This window comes from Maniola jurtina, chromosome 1, assembly GCF_905333055.1.
Source record: "Maniola jurtina chromosome 1, ilManJurt1.1, whole genome shotgun sequence".
Taxonomy (NCBI): Eukaryota; Metazoa; Arthropoda; class Insecta; order Lepidoptera; family Nymphalidae; genus Maniola; species Maniola jurtina.
Window position 1 is genome coordinate 598908 of NC_060029.1, and position 20803 is coordinate 619710.

A 20803-nucleotide genomic window follows, 5' to 3' on the forward strand; every position below is an offset into this window, starting at 1 on the left:
CTTCCCTGCACTTTTGTGTGGTCCAGTCTTGAAGTCCTAGGCTATTTGGGAGATTTTTAGCACGGGGTACATTAAATCCCTCGTTTGCGTTATTTTTGAATAAATAGCAGTTGTAAGCAATGTATTTTGACTGACAAAATTAGTCCTTGGGGTACTTTTTGTCCGTCAAAATAGATCGCCCTGTCTCTCATCTGCGCAGGCCTTTAGTGGCTATAAGATTATTCGCACGATTAGCACCGGTTGCAATTGGTACCAGGATACGGTTCTTTCCGTTTGCAGTGGTAGCGTTTTTGAATCCATTGCTTCTTTCCTACTCTATATACCAATAAATTTTAAGATAGTAGAAAAACGTGAATGCTGGAGTTACTTTGTCTCTGTACTTGAGAGTACTTGAGAGGTCTCCCAACGCCGCTCTTTCCGATTCGAGGTTACCATTGTAGCGCCTTGCCATTCCAACTGGATGGGTGGATTAAAAAGAAAAAATAGTGAGTAAACTAGCGGGCGGACCATCTGATTTTAAATGATTACCGCCCTCATTAACATTCGCAGCACCAGAGGAACCGCATTTGCGCGCGCCGGCCTTTCAGGAATTTGTTGGTCCGCCCCTAGAATAGCCCCTAAACCCATGTTGTAACCTAGTGGGAACACCGACGATGGGAGTTGATTCCACAGTTTGCATGTGCGTGGAAAAAACGATCTGGCACAACGGGCGGTCAAAGTGCACCAGGCACCCCGGGTATGGAAATAATCCGAAAACAAATAGAATATCTCTATGTTGCAACATAAACCCTGCACTACAATTACGTATCGCCCACTCTCCTATTTATATAATCAGAACTTCAATAAACTACAGCATAGAAGTTTATACAAGCTACAACTATACGAAGATAGTAGGTAATTGTATTTCCGGTCGAGCGTTTACGGGTATTCTCATGAGATTGAAGAATTTTCAAATTTTTCGAGATAAATGAAATATTATACCGGTATTGTAAACCGCTGGCCGCCGTGGAAGTATAGGGGCAGACCTAAGCATCGTATATTGTTAGAACATGGAGGAAGGAAAACTTTAAAAGGTAAGGGTATTAGACTTTAACATTTGAAATCTAAATCTAATTCATACTAGTACTTAACTATAAATGCGAAATTATGTCTGTCTATCTGTCTGTTGAAATTTTTGACGAGATATAGAGATAGCGTGCATCCCGGGGATGGACAGAGGTTGCTTTTGTCTATGCAGTCTAGCCGTGTGAATACCAACATGCCTGATATTTATAAATAAATGTTTTTCTTAACTCCTTTCTTTCATTTTCTTGTCATTCTTTATTTCCTTTCTTTTCCTTCTTTCCTTTCGTTTTTTTCTGCCCAGCGCGGTCAACATGGGCAGCACCTTATAATGGGGAGGAAACTTTTGGAAGATTATATTATTACTTCTTTCGTAACTCCATGTCCAGTAAACGATAGAGCCCCTTAGTCGGACCGATTTTCATTTCCCGCACATCTTTCTCAGCAGATCTATTTTAATACCAGAGATACAATAGACATAACAGTAGTATAGTTCTATCCACTTAGTTCACAAACCGTTTATGTAATATCGATACGATTATTATTAAGTGTATATAGGTATATTCCTATACACTTTTGTCCATGTATATTGTGTCTGTCTGTCAGTTATCGTTTACAATCTATCTGTTTAAGCGATTTTAATGTTTGGTATATCTTGAATCTCAGGGAAATTTAATTGACCAGGAAAATTAAAAAGTTCCAATGGGATTTTAAATAATCCACGAGCAGTATCTGTTTAGTGCATACATCATAATTATTATGCTTTTTTTTGTCATTCATTTGTTGTTGTTTGTTCACATAAACGAGAAAACACTTTAAATAATGAAACTATATTAACCATAGAATTATTATAATGTACAAGTTACAAAAATTCCCCAAAGTATTTTATCGTCGGTAGGTACCTATTAGCTTGCTTTTTCGAACGCAGAATTTAGAGCTCATTAAAACCTTCGGTGAAAAAATAAAATATGGTTTATTTATTAAGGATGGGATCATTGACCGGATGGGTACCGACCTTGACGTGCCTAGTTCTTAGAATTATAAGTCTTAGAATTTCATTATTATAACTAAGAATAATCCTGCTTCACATTATGTATTGAAGTTAATTAAACTGTACATCAGATATTAATAAAAAAGAGCTCTTTGAACAATCCAAAAACCTTGTTTAATATTTTGAATATCCTAAACTGCCCGCGACTTCGTCCACGCGATTTTTCAAAATAGATAGTCTATCCCAAATCAGTCAAACGATTGGGCCGTGGAAAGTAGCAGACAGACAGGCACACTTTCACATTTATAAAATTAAGAGTGGATATGGAAGTATAGTTATACTATAGATAGGTCTAGTACTAATACCTAGTAGTAGTAGATATAGTACAAATCCGTGGTACTGCTCAAGTATCTATCACAAGTGTTAGATCTACAACATCAAGTAATTACATAACAACTATTAAGTGGTCAAGTCAACATAAATTAATCACAGCAATGTGTGCTTAATGTCAAGTGCAATAAAGTCTACATGGATGTTTGTACAAGGATAGGTCAGGAGAGCACGTCAGACTTGAGTATTGGTGTGAAGCAACCTATCCAACCGGTCAATCGCGAGTCAGACTCGCACATGAATGGTTCCGTACCATCATACAAGAAACAACAATTTTTTTTTTTAAATTTTCATGGCGGCCATTTTGATTTTTTTATTATTTGGTGCTAAAGCGGCAATAGAAATAGATAGAGATTCTGCAAAAGTTTCTTCCACTTATCTATTTTACAGTTCACGAGATACAGCCCAATGACAGACAGACGTACGGACGGACGGACAGCGAAGACTTAGTGATAAGACCCCATTGGCATTGGCCAAATTACAGCTTTCTATCCATACTAATATTATAAATGCGAAAGTGTGTCTGTCTGTCTGTCTGTCTGTCTATCTGTCTGTCTTTCTGTCTGTCTGTCTGCTACGTTTTCACGGCCCAACCGCTGAACCGATTTGAATGAAATTTGGTACAGACATGGGATACATCCCGGGGAAGGACATAGGCTACTTTTTATCCCGGAAAATCAAAGAGATCCCATGGGATTTCAAAAAACCGAAATCCACGCGGGCGAAGCCGCGGGCATCCTCTAGTTACTAATAATCTCTGATATAAGCCATGGACGGACGGACGTTTGGGCATACAGACAGACCCTAAAAATGTACAATGTACACTTTTTGAAGTCAAGTGAGTGAATTAATATAGAAAGTTACACACAATTTGATTAGTAAGCAAATAAATTCAAAACTCAAAGACAGTTTTGGGATCTGTTTTGACTTATCTCTGACCGCTTTCCAAAGTTTTGAAGGGCAATAAATTTAATGCGTTTATACAGGCTGTAACAAAAACGCAAACTAAAATGAAACCAAGTGACAGTACTGATGATTATTGATAAGATAATACAAAGAAACGCTTTTTTAAACCTGTATTTTTTTAAATTTCGCAATGTGTTGCAAATAAAATATCTGACTGACGTTAGAGGTCAATGAACGTTGCATAAATAGATACCGCGCGATTCCGGTCAATGCCGCGTCGTAGGTGGGGTATTGACCCCGAGTATGTACGCTATACATTGCGGGTTTGAAAAATACTTAAACACCAAAACTACAAGAATAAGGTAAATGGTTATTGGTATTGGATGGTGTTTAGATACTATAATAATAGCGCTAGTTTTACTATCGTTCTGAACACCCTGTATACGCAATCATCCCCTAAAAGCCGGGCTAGCTGTTCCGAAGTTGAGTGCAAAATCTTTGCTTATATCAGCAGTTCGGATTTGATGACTGAAGGTAAAAAAGTTTTGTCTTGATCGCTCCTTCGTAGCTTGCGTATTTAGTCTGATTAATTATAACTTTATTTATACCCATACTAGCTGATCTTCGACTTTCACTCCTGCGAAACAAACAAACACACATTCTTATTTATAATATTGGTTATACGAGCAAATAAAACAATTTTTATCTTCGTCTTTTTACCAGGTGGTTTCCATAATGATCTGGCTCAATATACGACAGGTAGTGACTTATCGTTTTATACGAGATACGTAGAAATAGGTAAAGATAAATAATAAGAAATAATATTATTACTGATCTTAATATTAATTCAGGAAGTACACTTAGAGCATTCTTGAAGAGAATGTTAACAGTCAAGTAATTGCATAAGCGCTATTGAGTTTTCAAGTTGGAATAGTTATCAGAGCACTATACACCTAAAGAGCATTGCCGTCCTCACTAAAGATATTAACGTCATATTATTGGGTATCCGAGAGGACTAAATTAGTACTGAATCAGAGGCCTTTTGGTTATTTATACGACTGCTCAAAAAAGGAGTGTAATGTCTTCAGGGTTCATGTGTTTTTTATTTCACCATAACGTCTTAGTGACAAAACAAATTTGAATAGGTATATGTGTGGTATAGTAAGAATCCTTAGATTATTATAAATAACATTGACTATAATTTTTTTTTTTCATTAAATATGGTGGCTACAGGACACCATTTTCGAATGTGATTTTTTTTTTTTTTTTTTAGTTTTTTTTTTTTTGTCAGGGCATTTGTTACGATTATTAGTTTTTTGCTAGTTATTACTTCAAAAGCACTTAGTAAAAATTTGTTTGCAACACAGTTTTTTCTATTCTATTCCAAATAGTATGTTAATAATACAGTATAGTACTTAATAACTAGATACTATTTACTAACTTCGAAGAGTTGACATACAGTAAATCTCCTCGGTGCAAATCTAAGTGAGTAGCACACGTTAGAGACCCTGTTGAACATTAGCGTGGAGCATGTTTGCCTTCTGCACTTGACGAGTATCGATCGCGCAAACATTTGACTAGCTTTGCTGTGTGCATAGCTTTGTATGAGAGCGATGTTGAACATCTTCACTTTGGCGCAATTATATATTATTAAATAGCAGGAAATTTTAGACGAGTATGTATGTATATCTGGGGCACATCACAATCCAGCTAGGCAAATCCGATTTCGAGAAGCTAATCGACTGAGCAGCATTTGGGAAGCTTTGAGGTGGCTTCTTGTCCAAAATTGCGCAGTGCTTGAAGACCAAAGTCATCGAACAGTGCGTGTTACCAGTGATGACATGGATGTGAAACATGGGCGCTAATTATTTATTGGGCCTCATAAGGAAGCTCAGAATCACTCAGCGAGCGTTAGAGAGAGCTATGCTTGGAGTTAATGGTAATATGTAGAGAACATATTCAAATCAGAAAAGAGGAGATCCGTAGGAGAACTAGAGTAAATGACATAACTCAGCGGGCTGTGAAGTTGAAGTAGCAATGACATGGCACATTGTCCGAAAAATCGATAAGTAAATGTTGGGGTCTCAAGATGCTAGAATGGCGACCTCACACTGGCAAGTGCAACATCTCCCACTAGGTGGAGTGATGACATTTAAAACTAAAAATACCCTTTGTTTACCTATAAGTACATTTTATGTTAATTTTAGAACAAAAGTAAAACTAACGTCATGTTTCCAATTAAGTCCGCGTAATAGTAAAGTGTTGGAGCCTTTAAACCATAACTGGTGCTAAGGGTCTACACAGACGGTTTGCATTTGGACTGAAAAATCCTAGTGTATTGCTGTTAGTTGCCAACTGATACAACGAATTGCTGGAAAACCAGCAACGTATTGGCAGCTTCTCTGGCGCTGCAATTATTAATGGGTAGCGGTAATCATTTAACATTAGGTAGACTCTCTTCACTGCCGCTGGGTAATGGAGACAGCTGTGCTTGGAGTTTCTCTACGTGATCAGATATGAGGAGATCCTTAGGAAAACTAGAGTAACCGATATAGCTCAACGGGTTGTAAAACTGAAGAGGTAATGTACAGGGTATATAGTTCGAGAAACGATAGACGTTGGGGTCCCAAGGTGCCAGTATGATGACCTTGCACCGGGAAGCGCAGCATTGGAAGACTCCTAACAACACCTAGGGGACTAAGTGGCCGGTCTACATCAAACGAATCGCAGGGAGTCGCGGAGATTCAGGCGGTGTAAGACCGTGTTACGGGGAAGTCCCTCCAAGAGGCCTATGTCCAGCTGTGGACGTTTATCGACTGCCGATGATACATAATTATTAGACGATGATTCTCTTGACGGCCAATTCTGATGGATGCTCATAATGTTCTCAAAGATGTGCAAAGTTCGCCAGTCCACACCAGCCAGCGGTGGTCTAAACTCTTCTAATTTTGAGAAGAGATCTGAGTTCAGTACTGGTCCATTGATAGGTGGTAGGTAGAAAGTCGGAGATGTGTTACCGGCTTTTGAAGAAATGAAAATTGAGCTGCAAATATTCATGTGCGGCAATAATTGCTTAATTTCAGCTGACCTAATACGCCTGCTCGTTTGCTGGCTATTTAAGTCTATAAAAAAAATCGGCTTGCAGTTTTAATGTAGACCGTGTGTGTAGACCTTAAATCGGCCGGCAGGTGTATGTGCGGTACAATTAAAACCCGTTCTCGAGGTGTGAGCGTTAATTTTCCGCCCTCGTTCGGTTCAGAGCTATTCGCTATAGCGCCGTCACTAGCTGTGTCCTTAAACCTACGCGAACATACGGGGGCGTAGATTGATGAACTTCCCATTTTTAACGGTCTTCTAAAAAGGTTTTTTTAATTCACTATAGGCACACGCTTGACCACAATCACACCTGATGGAAAGTGATGATGTGGCTTAAGGTGGGACGTGTTTACCTATAGGATGCCTATTCAATACCCGATCGCTCACTATTGAACTTGGGTCTCCTATTAGAATGAGAAGGGTTAAGGCTATTGTCCGCCACGCTGATCAAGTGCAGATTAGCAGACTTGACACACCATTGAGAACATTATGGAGGACTCCCAAGCATGCAGGTTTCCTCAAGATGTTTTCCTTCACCGTTGAACCAAGTGATAGGTACTTAATTGCCTAAAACGTGCATTACTCTGAAAAGTAAGGGATCCGTGCCCGAGATCGAACCGCCGAACCTCCTGACTAGGAGACCGATATTTTTAACCACTAGGCTATCAACCCAGCATTTGATAAAGTCATATTCTCAGTTATACAAATTATGCAAGCTATGTATAACTTTTTCGCCGTGCCAAGAGCCTTGTCTTAATGCTACTTTATGGAATAACTAGACGATGCCCGCGACTTCATCCGCGTGGATTTAGGTTTTTCAAAATCCCATGGGAACTCTTTGATTTTCCGGGATAAAAGTAGCCTATGTGCTAATCCTGGATATTATCTATCTCCATTCCAAATTTCAGCCAAATCCGTCAAGTAGTTTTTGCGTGAAGGAGTAACAAACATACACACACCACACACACAAACTTACGCCTTTATAATATTAGTGTGAAGTTGTCGTTCTTAAAAGCAGTGTGTATGTAGGCAGCATTAGAAGTGTAGGCACGTAATGAACCGCCTGCAGGCGCCGCGCGCCGCGCTGGGTTGCACGCGGCGACGTCGACGCGAGCAAACGGCATTTATCAATATTTGTATCGACGGCCCGCTCCAACTAATGCTTAGCCGTTTTAATATATTCCGACGTTTATGTGCCGTACGAAACTGTAGAATTAAGCTACGATGAAAAGACTGTATAGAAAGAGTTTATGCTCATCAGCATCATTATCATCATAATGATCAACTGATCACCAGCTCACTAAAAAGAAAAAACCGGCCAAGTGCGAGTCAGACTCGCGCACCGAGGGTTTCGTACTTGGGTCATTTTTCCGACCTTTTGCACGATAAAACAAAAACTATTATGCATAAAAATAATTAAAAATCTGTTTTATAATATATACGGGCAAAGCCCTTTCATATGACACCCCACTCCTGTTATCTTACTTTGAAAAATGAAAAAAACCTTTATTCCTTTACTTGTGCTATAAGACCTACCTACCTGCCAAATTTCATGATTTTAGGTCAACGGGAAGTACCCTATCGGTTTTCTTGACAGACGTAACGGACGGACGGACGGACAGACAGACAGACAAACAACAAAGTGATCATATAAGGGTTCCGTTTTTCCTTTTGAGGCAGGGAACCCTTATAGGTTAGAAGAGTTTGGCTATAGTCCGCCACGCTGACCAATTGCGGATTAGCAGACTTCACACACTATGGGTAGAAAAGTATTCCGAACCAGTGGTAGATATGCACTTGACAGCTCAAAAGTAATTATAAAAGTTTAATTGTATAAAAAAATACTTCTATTTATTGATAATATTATGGAGAACTCTCAGGCATGCAGGTCTCCTCGCGATGTTTACCTTCAATCATCAAAGCGTGCTCGAGATCAAACCTCCAACGCCAGAATAGGTGGCGAACGTATTAACCACAAAGCTACCACGACTTTTTGACTTCACCTCACTTTTATAGAATTGAATTTTTGAAGCTTCGCTCAGCCAATTGATTGAAGTTTTAAAGTTTCAAAATTTTAATTAACGTAATTATTATAACAAAATGCAATATTAATTAATTAACCTATGAGGTTTCATCGAAATTCTATACTCAATTTGAATAATATATAATTAAAGAGTGTACATAGTAGTCAGCTTATTTATAGTATCAAAATCTTATCGCAATAAACTATCTTGTAGAAAAATATGTTTTTAAATACGTTTATTACAAAAAACGTAATTATTTATTTTCGCTCTAAACTTTGTAATGTGTTTTAGTTTACTAAAATAGGCTTGAGCGCAGTTAAGATGTTAAACAACCCTAATTCAGCAGGTGTGCAGATAGCGCTAGTCAAATGTTTGCGCAGTCGATACTCGTCAAGCGCAGACAGCAAAGCTAGAGGTGGTTTTCAGGTAGCATATGAAAAATCACGTGAAACGCCTTTTTATATTATGTAACACTCCACATTTTAGACTAACACTGGGCCAGCGTGGCAGACTATGGTCCTTCTCATTCTGAAAGGAAACCCATGCTCAATAGTGGGATGGCGATAGCGCTAGTCAAATGTTTGCGCAGTTGATATTCATCCAACGCAGAAAGCGAAGCTAGAGGCGAACCCTTTCATAGAAAGCATGTGAAAAATCACGTGAAATGCCTTTTCATATTATGTAACACTGCACATTTATAATTCACACTGGGCTAACGTGGCAAATTATGACCATACCCTTCTCATTCTGAGAGAAGACGTATTTAAGCGCAAAAAATTCACTTTTCGAGAAGATCAATCTGCGAAATATCAGCGTCAATCTTGATCATAATAATTCCTAAATTGATGATTGTATGTGCGAAAATTGGAAAATAAAATTCCGTAAAAAATCACGTGTGAAATCACTGTGAAATAAAATAATTTCACCAAGTGAAAATGGTTTAAAGTAAGCAATCACGGCCATCTCTAAAGCAAACTCACATCGCGCTAGTGCCAGTGTGAACTACAGTCTTGTCTGACGTGTTCTACTGACCTATGCTTGCGCAAACACCCGTAGCCTTTATTGCACTTGACATTAAGTCCACATTGCTTTGATTTATCGGTGTTAAGTTGAGAACTCAATAGCTCTCGGGTAATTACTTGATACTGCAAAGCTAACTCTTGATATATGGCCAACATTAATGTTAGGATGTTCAACGATTAAGTGGATCAGATGTCGATTTGTAGCTTTAAAAATAGAAGAATTTCTCTAACTTGTTTAAAGATAAAAAAATAAAAAAAATCATTATAAGTGATTTTAACCCATATTATGTAGTTGAATATCTTAAAAGATTTACACCTTTATAAAAGCTAAATAGTATCCGCAACTTCTTCCGCATGGAAATTCCTAGATATTTTTAAAAACTCGTGAGAACTCTTTAAATTCCTCGATAGCTCAACGGTTGAGAAGCGGACTGAATTCCGAAAGGTCGGCGGTTCAAACCCCACCCGTTGCATTATTGTCGTACCCACTCCTGCACAAGCTTTACGCTTAATTGGAGGGGAAAGGGGAGTATTAGATATGATTAGCATGACTAATATTCTTAAAAAAAAAACACAAAGATTAAAAAACATATGTCACTCTCTACATCCATGCAAAAAATTACGCAGATCCGTTGCTGTATTGCGGCGTGGTTGAAAGATTCAAGATTCTTTATTTGTATTTTTTTTACAATGAGAGGTTATTACATATTGTTCAGTAGAAATGTTTCACCTTACATAATCAGTCATGCACAATTAGTACAAAAACAAACCAACTTATAAACACACTTTCCCTGTTATAAGTTAGGTTAATAGTTAAGTTAGGTTAGTTAGTTAAATAGATTTAAGTTTTTGGAAAATCTTAGGGAACTCTTTTATTTCCCGAGATAAAGAGTAGCCCGTCACTCTTCAGGTTTATAACTAAGTAGACACATCCATGCAAAAATCACGTTTCAGATCCGTTGCTCCGTTGCAGCGTTATTGAAGAAAAAGCTAACAAATTAACACAAAAATACACTTTCGTTGGGCTATGAATAAAATGGTTATAGGTTCTCGCAAAAATCTGCAAAATTACAGTTTGTCACATAAAAGTTCCCACACCGGAAATCGAGTTACTTACATATTTTATCTCGACTCTTTATATTTCATGTGATATCGTAAAGTACGAATAAGGGAGTCGCTATGCCGTTCCCGCGATTTACAGTAATAGAAATATGAGTTAGTGAGCGCCGCCAGGCGGAGCCGTTATCTTCACGATTATATTTGCCGTATCTGGCTGAAGATGTTATTGTTAGCCGCAGGGAACTAGGGTTACTCGATGTTTTATAGTTATAGAATCATTGCAAAGAATTCATGTCTTAGTGGTTATAATACCTACTAGATGATGCTTGCGACTTTGCGAGAATTTGTAGAAATATGAGTTAGTGAGCGCCGCCAGGCGGAGCCGTTGTCTTCACGATTGTATTCACCGTATCTAACTGAAGATGTTGTTAGCCGCGGGGAACTAGTGTTACTCGATGTTATACAGTTATAGAATCACTGCGAAGAATTCATGTTACAGTGGTTACTGGTTATACAAACATATACTAAATGATGCCCGTGACTTTGCAACGATTCAAAATTTTACAGTATTAGAATTATGAGTTAGTGAGCGCCGGCGGGTGGGGTCGTTATCTTCACGATTGTATTCGCCGTATCTGACTGAAGATGTTATTGTTAGCCGCAGGGAACTAGGGCGTAAGTTATAGAATCATTGCAAAGAATTCATGTTTTAGTTGGTTATACCTACTAGCTGATGCCTGCAATTTTACGAGGATTTGGTGTTTTACAATAATAGAAATCATATAATATGAGTAAGTGACCGCTGGCGGACGAAGCCGTCACGATTGTGAGTGATCAGTCACTTTCTCCTTTTATGTACTTTAGACGTCAGTTCGCCATGTCTGTCTGTTTGTGAGCACTAATGCCCAAATATGTTGAATGGATTTTACTCAGATTTTCACCAATAGATAATTTCCTTCAGCATTGTTCTACAGGAATTTCATTCCATTTACAAAAATTATTTGCAAAAATTACTGCCTTTAGAAATAACAATGCAATAGAGTAGGTTTGTACAAAAAAAAACCTCGCTAAACTTTAGAAATACCTAAGTTACATACCACGAAGTTGGAGTCTACTGATCCCTTTGCGATAAATTCCGAATTTGTCTCAAAAGAAGACAATACCTATTCGCTAAAAGGTTTTCAATTGTTGCTAAAGGAACTTTGCTGTGACAAGTTTCTGTTACAACAAAGTTCCTTTGTGTGTTCTTATCCTGGAGGAATTAAATTTTCTTGTGTATGGAAATTTTGTGAACTTTTAATGTTGTGTTAATGTCGATAATATTTCGGCCATTTTTGGAAAATCTCCATAGCCGCCATATTATAAGTGCACAAGTGTGTGTGCAAACACAGGCGCACTCTCTATTCCCTCACTCTCATAGCCCGATGGGACGAAAACGGACCATGAATATACCTATTTCATAAAATTTAGTGGTATTGTGGTGATATTAACGTGGTCGTAGTTATATGGCTATGTGTGCAGTATTAGTATAGATTTACTGGGCTCCGGGTAGATGCACGTGAACGAAAAGCGGTCTGACTAAGAGGCTATCGTTTACTGAAACGAGACCACGAGCTACGAAGAACTCCCAATAAGCGCTTCTCAGAATAGGCAGGTATTAATGAAATACTTTTAACAAATAATTGACAAGTGTAAATTAAAAAACTAAACCACCCCCGGACAAGTGAAGGTTAAAATAACTAGAAAAGAGCTGATAACTTTCAAACGGCTGAACCGGATTATAGCTAAAAACACTTTCGATCAAGCCACCTTGCAAACAATAAAAAAAACTAAATTAAAATCGGTTCATTAGTTTAGGAGCTACGATGCCACAGACAGATATACAGATACACAGATACACACGTCAAACTTATAACAAAATAGGCAGGTATTATTGATATACTTTTAACAAATAATTGAAAAGAACAATATAATAATTATATGTAGTTAATAATTTTTGCATAGGTGTATGAAAATCCTTAATTTTTCATGTCATGAAAGTTTGTATTTTGTTAGTTTAATTTTAATTTTCAGCAATTCTACCCCCAAAGAGTTAAATAATATGGGGGTGGAAATTTGTATGAAAGTCCGAAATTTTTCCGATTATACTCTATCTATGAAAATTGTTATTTGGGCTGTCGGTCGAGGGGAAATGAACAAGTACGTGTTTCAGGTTTTTTTTTTATTTCCATCCCCTCATTAGTTTTCAAAAATTTCACTCGGTTAGTTAAAAATAAAATGTATAAAATGTCCACTCCATTGGTCTTCCTACTCCAGGTGCAAACAATGCACAATGCTTAGATCAGCCCTATATCTCTGAAGCGGCCAGCGGTATACGATACCGGTATAATATTTCATCTATCTTTTAAGATATTTCGAAAATCTTTAAAACTTCTTTTATAAAATCCACCAGGAATTTTTTACGGGAAGATTATATTTTCTTGATTTTAATAAATGTAATCTTGTGTATGAAATGAATTTATTCGTTTCATGTACCTAGGGCAGCATGTGCCACTTATGATATGTCAAGACACTACCACTGGTTTGAAAGGTAGATTCCACTGAGATAAGCCGGCAAGAAACACAGTAGTTGGTCTTCTTGTATAAACAAAATAAAAATAAAAATATAAAACAATTTAAACTTATAATAGGTACTAAAAGCTTGTAAAAATCGGTCAAGTGGAAGTTGGCCACGAACACGAAGGGTTCCGTACCATCGTAGAAGAATATTTTTTTATTTTCAAGGCAGTCATTTTGAAATTTTTATTTATTGTTATAATAGCGGCAATAAAAAAATAAAAAAAGTGAAAATTTCAACTCTCTACCTATTACAGTTCACGAGATACGAGTACAGACTGTTGACTGATATACGGATGGACTGACGGACGGACGGTCGGACAGCGGAGGCTTAGTAGTAGGGTCCGTTGGCACTCTTCTGGTAAGGAACCCTAAAAACAGCAGTAAAAACATAAGACTGTGGAATACAATTGAGCTAACGCTAAAAGAGCAAACGTTTGCTCACCGTGGAGATAAAGCGAGTTTTTATTGAGGAACTAATGTTTTCTTTGTGCCCCGGTTACAGTAACCGGGGGATTATTTCCCCGATTAGCGCCGGAAAATTGGTTCCGGGGACGCCGCTGTAAGCGTTTCACAGATGGTCTTAGTTCTTTGTTTGGTATGTACTATACCTAGATACTCAGTTCAGTGCCGGGACTCCTTGAGAATGAGAAGGGTTTAGTCCACATTCCACCACGCTGGCTCAGTGTGGATTAGCAGAGTACCTTTGAGAACATTATGGAGAACTTTCAGGGAATCAGGTTTCCTCACGATATTTTATTTATTAATTAGGTAGGAAAAAGTATTAGTTAAGATTTAGACCTCGTATTCAAGGGGATCCCGGGCACAAATCTCCAACTTTTCGGGGCTATGTGCATTTTAAATAAGTAGAAGTCTTTATCATCAACACAGCCTGATGCCGTAGTAATATATTTCTTTAAGTTTTCAGTAACTTAAGTGAGTAATCTAAAGTGTTTTATGACTTTAAACGAGTGTACAATTTCTGCCGTAGGTGAGTATTGCGAATATGTCTAATTCCGAATTGCAAATCTGGCGAATCCAGAATCTGTTTAATACCGTACAAAGGCCATAAAGGGGAAATTGGGATCCCCAAAGACGGTCACCCATCCCGTTACCAATCGGAGTCAACGTTGTTAACCAGCATGATCGATTGACATGCACTGTCACAACTAGGTCACACGCCCCTCGTCCGTATATAATCCATACAAATATTATAAATGCGAAAGTGTGTCTGTCTGTCTGTCTGTCTGTCTGTCTGTCAGTCTGTCTGTCTGTCTGTCTGTCTGTCTGTATTTCACGGCCCAACCGTTGAACCAATTTTAATGAAATTTGGTACAGGCATGGGATACATCCCGGGGAAGGACATAGGCTACTTTTTATCCCGGAAAATCGAAGAGTTCCTACAGGATTAAAAAAAACTTAAATACACGCGGGCGAAGCCGCGGGCATCTTCTAGTATAGTGATAATAAGTTGGTCACAAACTTTCTTGTTAGGTATTTCATACACTAGGCGGCTACATCATGCTAGGTCACGACTGACGTCAAACGCAGAGGGAACCGCCACTCCGTCACGACGCCGCTCTCGTCCCTCAGTCGCGTCAGCCGGGAATCGAACCCATTACTCACAACTTGGAAACAATTTGTCCGGTGCTGCCGAGCATTTATAATATTGTTGAAAGTCTGCGATAAGGTGTGAAGTATTTCCTATTGAAATAAATTGATGGCTGCCGATTTGTTATGCCTTCGTGGGGCAAACCTGTCATTTTGAGCTACCTGAGCTATTACAGACAATAACTCCTTATTGCTTATTGTTCCGAAAAGCTAGTTGTTCGAACATGAACCCCTAGCTTTTTGGAACTGTGCATTCATGAAATTAAATACTTATCACTTAATTTAACAATATAGGAATTACTTTAAACAATATAGGAAAAAAATCGTGAGGAAACCTGCATGTTTGAGAGTTCTCCATAATGTTTTCACTATGGTCACACTTCTCATTCTGAGAGGAGACCCGTGTTCAGTAGTGGGGCGGCGATCGATTGAGATCATTCTATCCCGGAAAATGACAGAGTTTCCGCGGGATTACAAAAAACTATATAATATATTAATAAAAATCAGAATCATTTATACCTATCTACATACATAGTTTATTAACTAAACAAAAGGGGAATTACGGCGAAATCGCGCCCAAACTTGGATAATTAGGTCGCGGGGAAGCTTCCCAACAGAGAGGATCAGCAAGTTTAATTGCTGCCCACATTAACCCTTGCCAATTTGAACTGGAGATACTGCAGTCGATTCTTTAAACTTTGCCAATGAACGGCTCACGGCTCAAGGCAATCTGCCTCAATTATCTCAGGCTTTGAAGCTTATGATTCCGAATTTGAGTTAGTATTGTTATAAATTGCCGATTTTTGATTCCAAACTAAATATTATGAAATGGAAAAGTCCTATATCGTACTGGTAAAAATGGTCTGATTTTGTTTATTAAACGTTAAGCGTTCATGTTTTAACATAAGCATAGTGAACTCCTCCTAATCGTGAATACTAGACTATGGTGAATTGGTGATGTACAATCAAAGAACTAGTGTAAATTAAATATTTATAACACCCCCGACAAAGGTTACAGTAACTAGAAAAGAGCTGATCACTTTCAAACGGCTGAACCGATTTTCTTGGATTATAGCTAAGAACACTCACGATCAAGCCACCTTTGAAACAAAAAAAAAACTAAATTAAAATCGGTTCATTAGTTTAGGAGCTACAATGCCACAGACAGATACACAGATACACACGTCAAACTTATAACACTCCTCTTTTTGGGTTTGGGGTTAAAAATAGGCCTACGTTAGGGCTACCTGCATCAAATATTATGTTAACATGTGACGCCTGCCAGATAAGGGTTCCTATACGGAATCCTAAGAATGTTTTTTTTTATTCCATTACAAGCTAGCCCTTGCCTGCGATCTCACTTGGAAAGGTTGTGGCAGTTTTTATTAAACCCATAGGTACCCCTTATCGGTTTCTACACGGTATCGTACAGGAAGACTAATATTTTACTTGACGGCACGGCTTTGCTAGTAGGGTGGCACCTAGCCATGGCAGAAGCCTCCCACCAGACCAGACCAGAGACAATTTTCCACTGCGGCTGCCGGGAACCGAACGCAGGATCTCCCGCTTATAAGACCACATCGCTTAATATTGCGCCATGGAGGATGTTTAAGAAAATTAATTTCAACGTCTCTATCAGAATACAGCTGCAAGAAGGGTGGTACTTAACTAATTCGTTGGATTCTACTTTATAATGCCGCAGCCTTGTCGTTTACTAATTAGTTTTAAATTGAAAACAACGATCGACTGGCTGAAATTCTCAAAGCTCTCGAGATGAGTTGAAGTTATCCGATTGAGAGTTGTAAATCTCTTATTTTATTGGATTTCGTCGTATCTGTGGCTCTTAGTTTATCTTTTGCTTATTAATTGCGCATTGAAATAAAAAGAATTCAATTTATTTCACATGTAGGCCAGCCTGTGCCACTTATGATATTATGTCAATACTCTACCACCTGGTTCAGAAAGCAGTTCTACTGAGAGGAGCCGGCAAGAAACCCTATATATTTTTTAATGAAGTGAAACAAGCTGTTATGCCAAGCTCTAGCTGTTGTTTTGTAAATATTGAAGGCTAAGTACGACGTAAAGAAAAATAATTATAATGAGGGCTTCAAAATTTCCAGTAGAAAAATTTGATCGTTAATAGGTATTATATGTATTTATCTTCCAATTCTTTTAGAAAATCCACGGGAGAAGACAGTTCCCGCGGAATACGGACGAAGTCCCGGCAAAAGCTAGTATGAATATATTTCTCGTGATGCTTATACATTTAAAACTAGATTTTAATTCAGTACGTTAGTCGTTTATAGAATAGAGACGAGCACAGAATCCACCAAACCTCGTCGTATTCGTAAAATTAGTGCGCGCAGTTAATTTGGACGCAAAACTCAAACAAAAGGGAGCCTTCAAAAGGACTCATTAAGTTACCACTCAAATAATTGAGGTGGTACAGAGTACAGACATTGCCAACGCTAACGCTGAGCGTACACCAAAAGTACGAAGCGATAAATATACGTTCTGAAAGAAAGAACGATTTTTTTTATTTGATCACTTCAACACTACTACTTACAAGGAAGACTACAATAAACCTTAAAACTAATTGACTTAATCTACATATTATACTTATTAGTAATAATATACTAAATAAAGTGTCACATGTGACCAAATATAGGTCTCCCACTCAGCATCATGCTGCAGCGGTGGTTTTCAATGGGAGCCTTAAACTTCGTTTTTCGTAACTTTTACTAACATATAGGTATTAATTTCAGTGTTGAAATCATCCAGTATCATATAAATGGGTGCGTTTGAAACCCTCGTAGCTTTAGTTTTAAGTTTAAGTAATAAGTTATGAACATTATAAATCCAAAAATTGACATTGAAAGCGTGCAATGTTACCTATATTTAACCCCCGACCCAAAAAGAGGGGTGTTATAAGTTTGACGTGTGTATCTGTGTGTCTGTGTATCTGTGTATCTGTGTATCTGTGTATCTGTCTGTGGCATCGTAGCGCCTAAACGAATGAACCGATTTTAATTTACTTTTTTTTGTTTGAAAGGTGGCTTGATCGAGAGTGTTCTTAGCTATAATCCAAAAAAATTGGTTCAGCCGTTTAAACGTTATCAGCTATTTTCTAGTTTTCTTGTAGAAAAGAAGGTTAGATAACCCTTAGGTTCATAATATTCAAGTGTCAATTGACAAATGTCAAGCTGTCAAGATGGACGTTGCCTAGATATACATAATTATTTATTTGAAAATGATTTGTCGGGGGTGTTGAAAATTTTTAATTTACACTTGTCTTGTGAGTAAATTATTTGACTTTTTTGAATGAAATGAAAAAGAATAGAAACTAACCTTAAAATAATACGTTGTACCTGGTATTTAACGGGTGGTAGAAGAAAGTGCACCAGGCTCACATGGGTGCCTGGTTAGAAAATAATAATAGAATAAGATTATTTGCCGATTTCATCATGTCGGGGTCACCACTTTAGGAGATATAAAGAATACCACACCTTCCTTATAACCTCATTTATTATACAAATGTGTGTAACCAATACGGGAACGTAGTACAGACTGTTCATAAAATATGGAATAAAAAAGTATTCCTACGGCGGCCGCGGTGGTCCGGTGAGTCAGGTCCAAGCATCGTGTTACATTGTGTCCCTACATGATCCACAATAAACATTTACAATAATAACGCCTTAAAATGTAACTTAACTTAAACACTACGTGCTCTTCACATAAAAAACTACAATAATGTATTTGTTTCAATTGAAAAAAAATATTTTTGCTTAGCATAGCATGGAGTGGAACGGTGAGCGAGCCCCGGTATTCTCGTGAGCGAGGATGCACACATATTATACTTAGCAGCATAATATTTTGCACTGAAATACGTGCTAAACTAATATGAAGTGTTCCAACCTAAGTATTCCGAAACACTCTCTGAAAGGATAACTTTTATACGAGACTCTTGAGCGAGCGAAATTACTCTCAAAAGTTAACTTGAAAGTGTGGATTAAAATATTTCCGAAAAATTTTAGTAAGTTTACCTACTAAAAGGTTGCATAGAATTTTATAAGTATAGCATATGCCCGCGGCTTTGTCCGCATGGACTACACAAATTTCAAACCCCTATTTCACCCCCTTAGAGGGTGAATTTTTAAAAATATTTTCTTAGCAGATAATAATATGTACGTCATAATAACTATCTGTATGCCAAATTTCAGACCGATCGGTCCAGTAGTTTGACCTGTGCGTTGAACGTTCAGTCAGTTAGTCAACCAGTCAGTTATATTTCCCTTTATTTATTTAGAAGAACACCAGGCTTTGAAGGGGTGGATTCATCTATCTATACAAAACTAAACTCGAATGACGCGACTTAGTCAAAATATTATAAACACGGTCGTTTATTTTATCAGTTGAAAGACCAAGTCGCTCTACCCATCTCAACCTGTGAAAACACGGCTTACCTCAAAATATGTTCTCACAATTTTTGTAAGGGCTTAGCTCAAAATCTACCAGAAGTAAATTTCAGCCAAATCCGTAAGTTTTTACGTGAAGGAGTAACAAAGATACACACACACATACACACAAACTATCGCCTTTGTAATATTAGTGTGATACAAAATTCAATAAAACCCAATTACCAAGCTGTAGTGTAAATAGTAAACAGTTAAAATTAACGAACACATGGTGGTCCCCTAAACAAATGGAAGGCTTTATTTGCCCAACTTATCTGCCCAATAACTGCCCGGACATACCGCTAAACTAAAACATAAGGCTGGATCACATCCAGAGGTAAATTTTGTATAATAACTATGCTTGTTGCATCGGTAAGGACTACGTATTTGCGGTGTTTGCGTTTGAGATTCCGGGCAAATGATCATCGGACACGAAAATTTTTGGGGTTTTGTACCCGAAGGAAATTTACGTGGACCTATTACTAAGCTTTCGTTGTCAGTCCGTTTGTCTCAGTTATCTCATGAACCGTGATAGGTATTATTTATTTATTATTATTTATTTAATTAATTAATTATTAGGTATGAGTAACCACTATCTTATAAACAAAATTATTAACTAGAAAGCGAATAATTAAATAAGATATTCACTGAACGTATCTCTCTATGTACATGTCACACGCTGTCGTCCGTCCGCCTGTCTGTCTGTCAGCGGGCTGTACCAGTTACCAGCAAAAGAAAAATGAATATGCACTCCTACGTATATTTAAGGACGGGATGCGAATTATGGATTTTGTATGTTCTGGAAGTACCAAAAACAATTTTTTTTTTGAGTTTAGTTTTTTTTTTAATTTGTACCAGAAAGTTGTAACAATAAAAAGAAAAAGAAAGAAAAAGTGGACAGGGAAGCAGTTATTTCTATAAAAGATCTCTACCAGTGACGCTTGGCAGTGCGAGAGGTTGTAAAGGGAGTAGAAAGGTTTAGTGTGGCGCTGCCCGTACAGTAAGCGAAGCCACTAAAATGGCGCATTCAAACAATCGCTTGTCAAACTGGTGCGCCGCGGCGCAAAACAAATGAATTGTATGTAAATGAACGAGTGATTAGTGCACGCCCGTGATCGAGTTATAGCGTAACGAGCCCGCGCTAAGGCGCTCCGCCCACGTCAGACTTATAATTGTGGCTCCGATATAATCAGGCCACCTGACTTTTATCATAGATTTTTTGACTGATTTTTTTGTAGGCCGTGTGTGTTTCAACATTGCAATCTAACATTGCAATCTAAATAAAGTTTAATTTTTTACGAGCTATCGATCTATCGATTGTCGGACTTGGGCGGAACGCCTAAGTGTCCACACAGATGGTCACAGTTCACACTGCGTGCCTTTCTGCATGCCGACTGCATGCCAACTGCGTGCGAACTGCGCAGTCAATCGACAATCGGTATGCAGTTGTGATATAGTATATGTATAATAGCGTAACGAGTCCGCGCTAAGGATTCGAACAGACGGTCTGCAGTCCACACTGTGTGCCTGTACTGCATGCCAACTGCACGTCGATTGCATGCGGACTGCGCA

At 38.0% G+C, this 20803-nt stretch overlaps 1 long non-coding RNA gene across 1 annotated transcript; it reads left to right on the plus strand.

The window, feature by feature from the left end:
- The first annotated feature begins 553 nt into the window (after positions 1 to 553).
- LOC123867074 lies at positions 554 to 18930 on the plus strand. The gene is made up of 3 exons (XR_006796322.1): positions 554 to 736; positions 6275 to 6279; positions 18920 to 18930. It is a non-coding gene; the product is annotated as an uncharacterized LOC123867074 (long non-coding RNA).
- The last annotated feature ends 1873 nt before the right edge of the window (positions 18931 to 20803 follow it).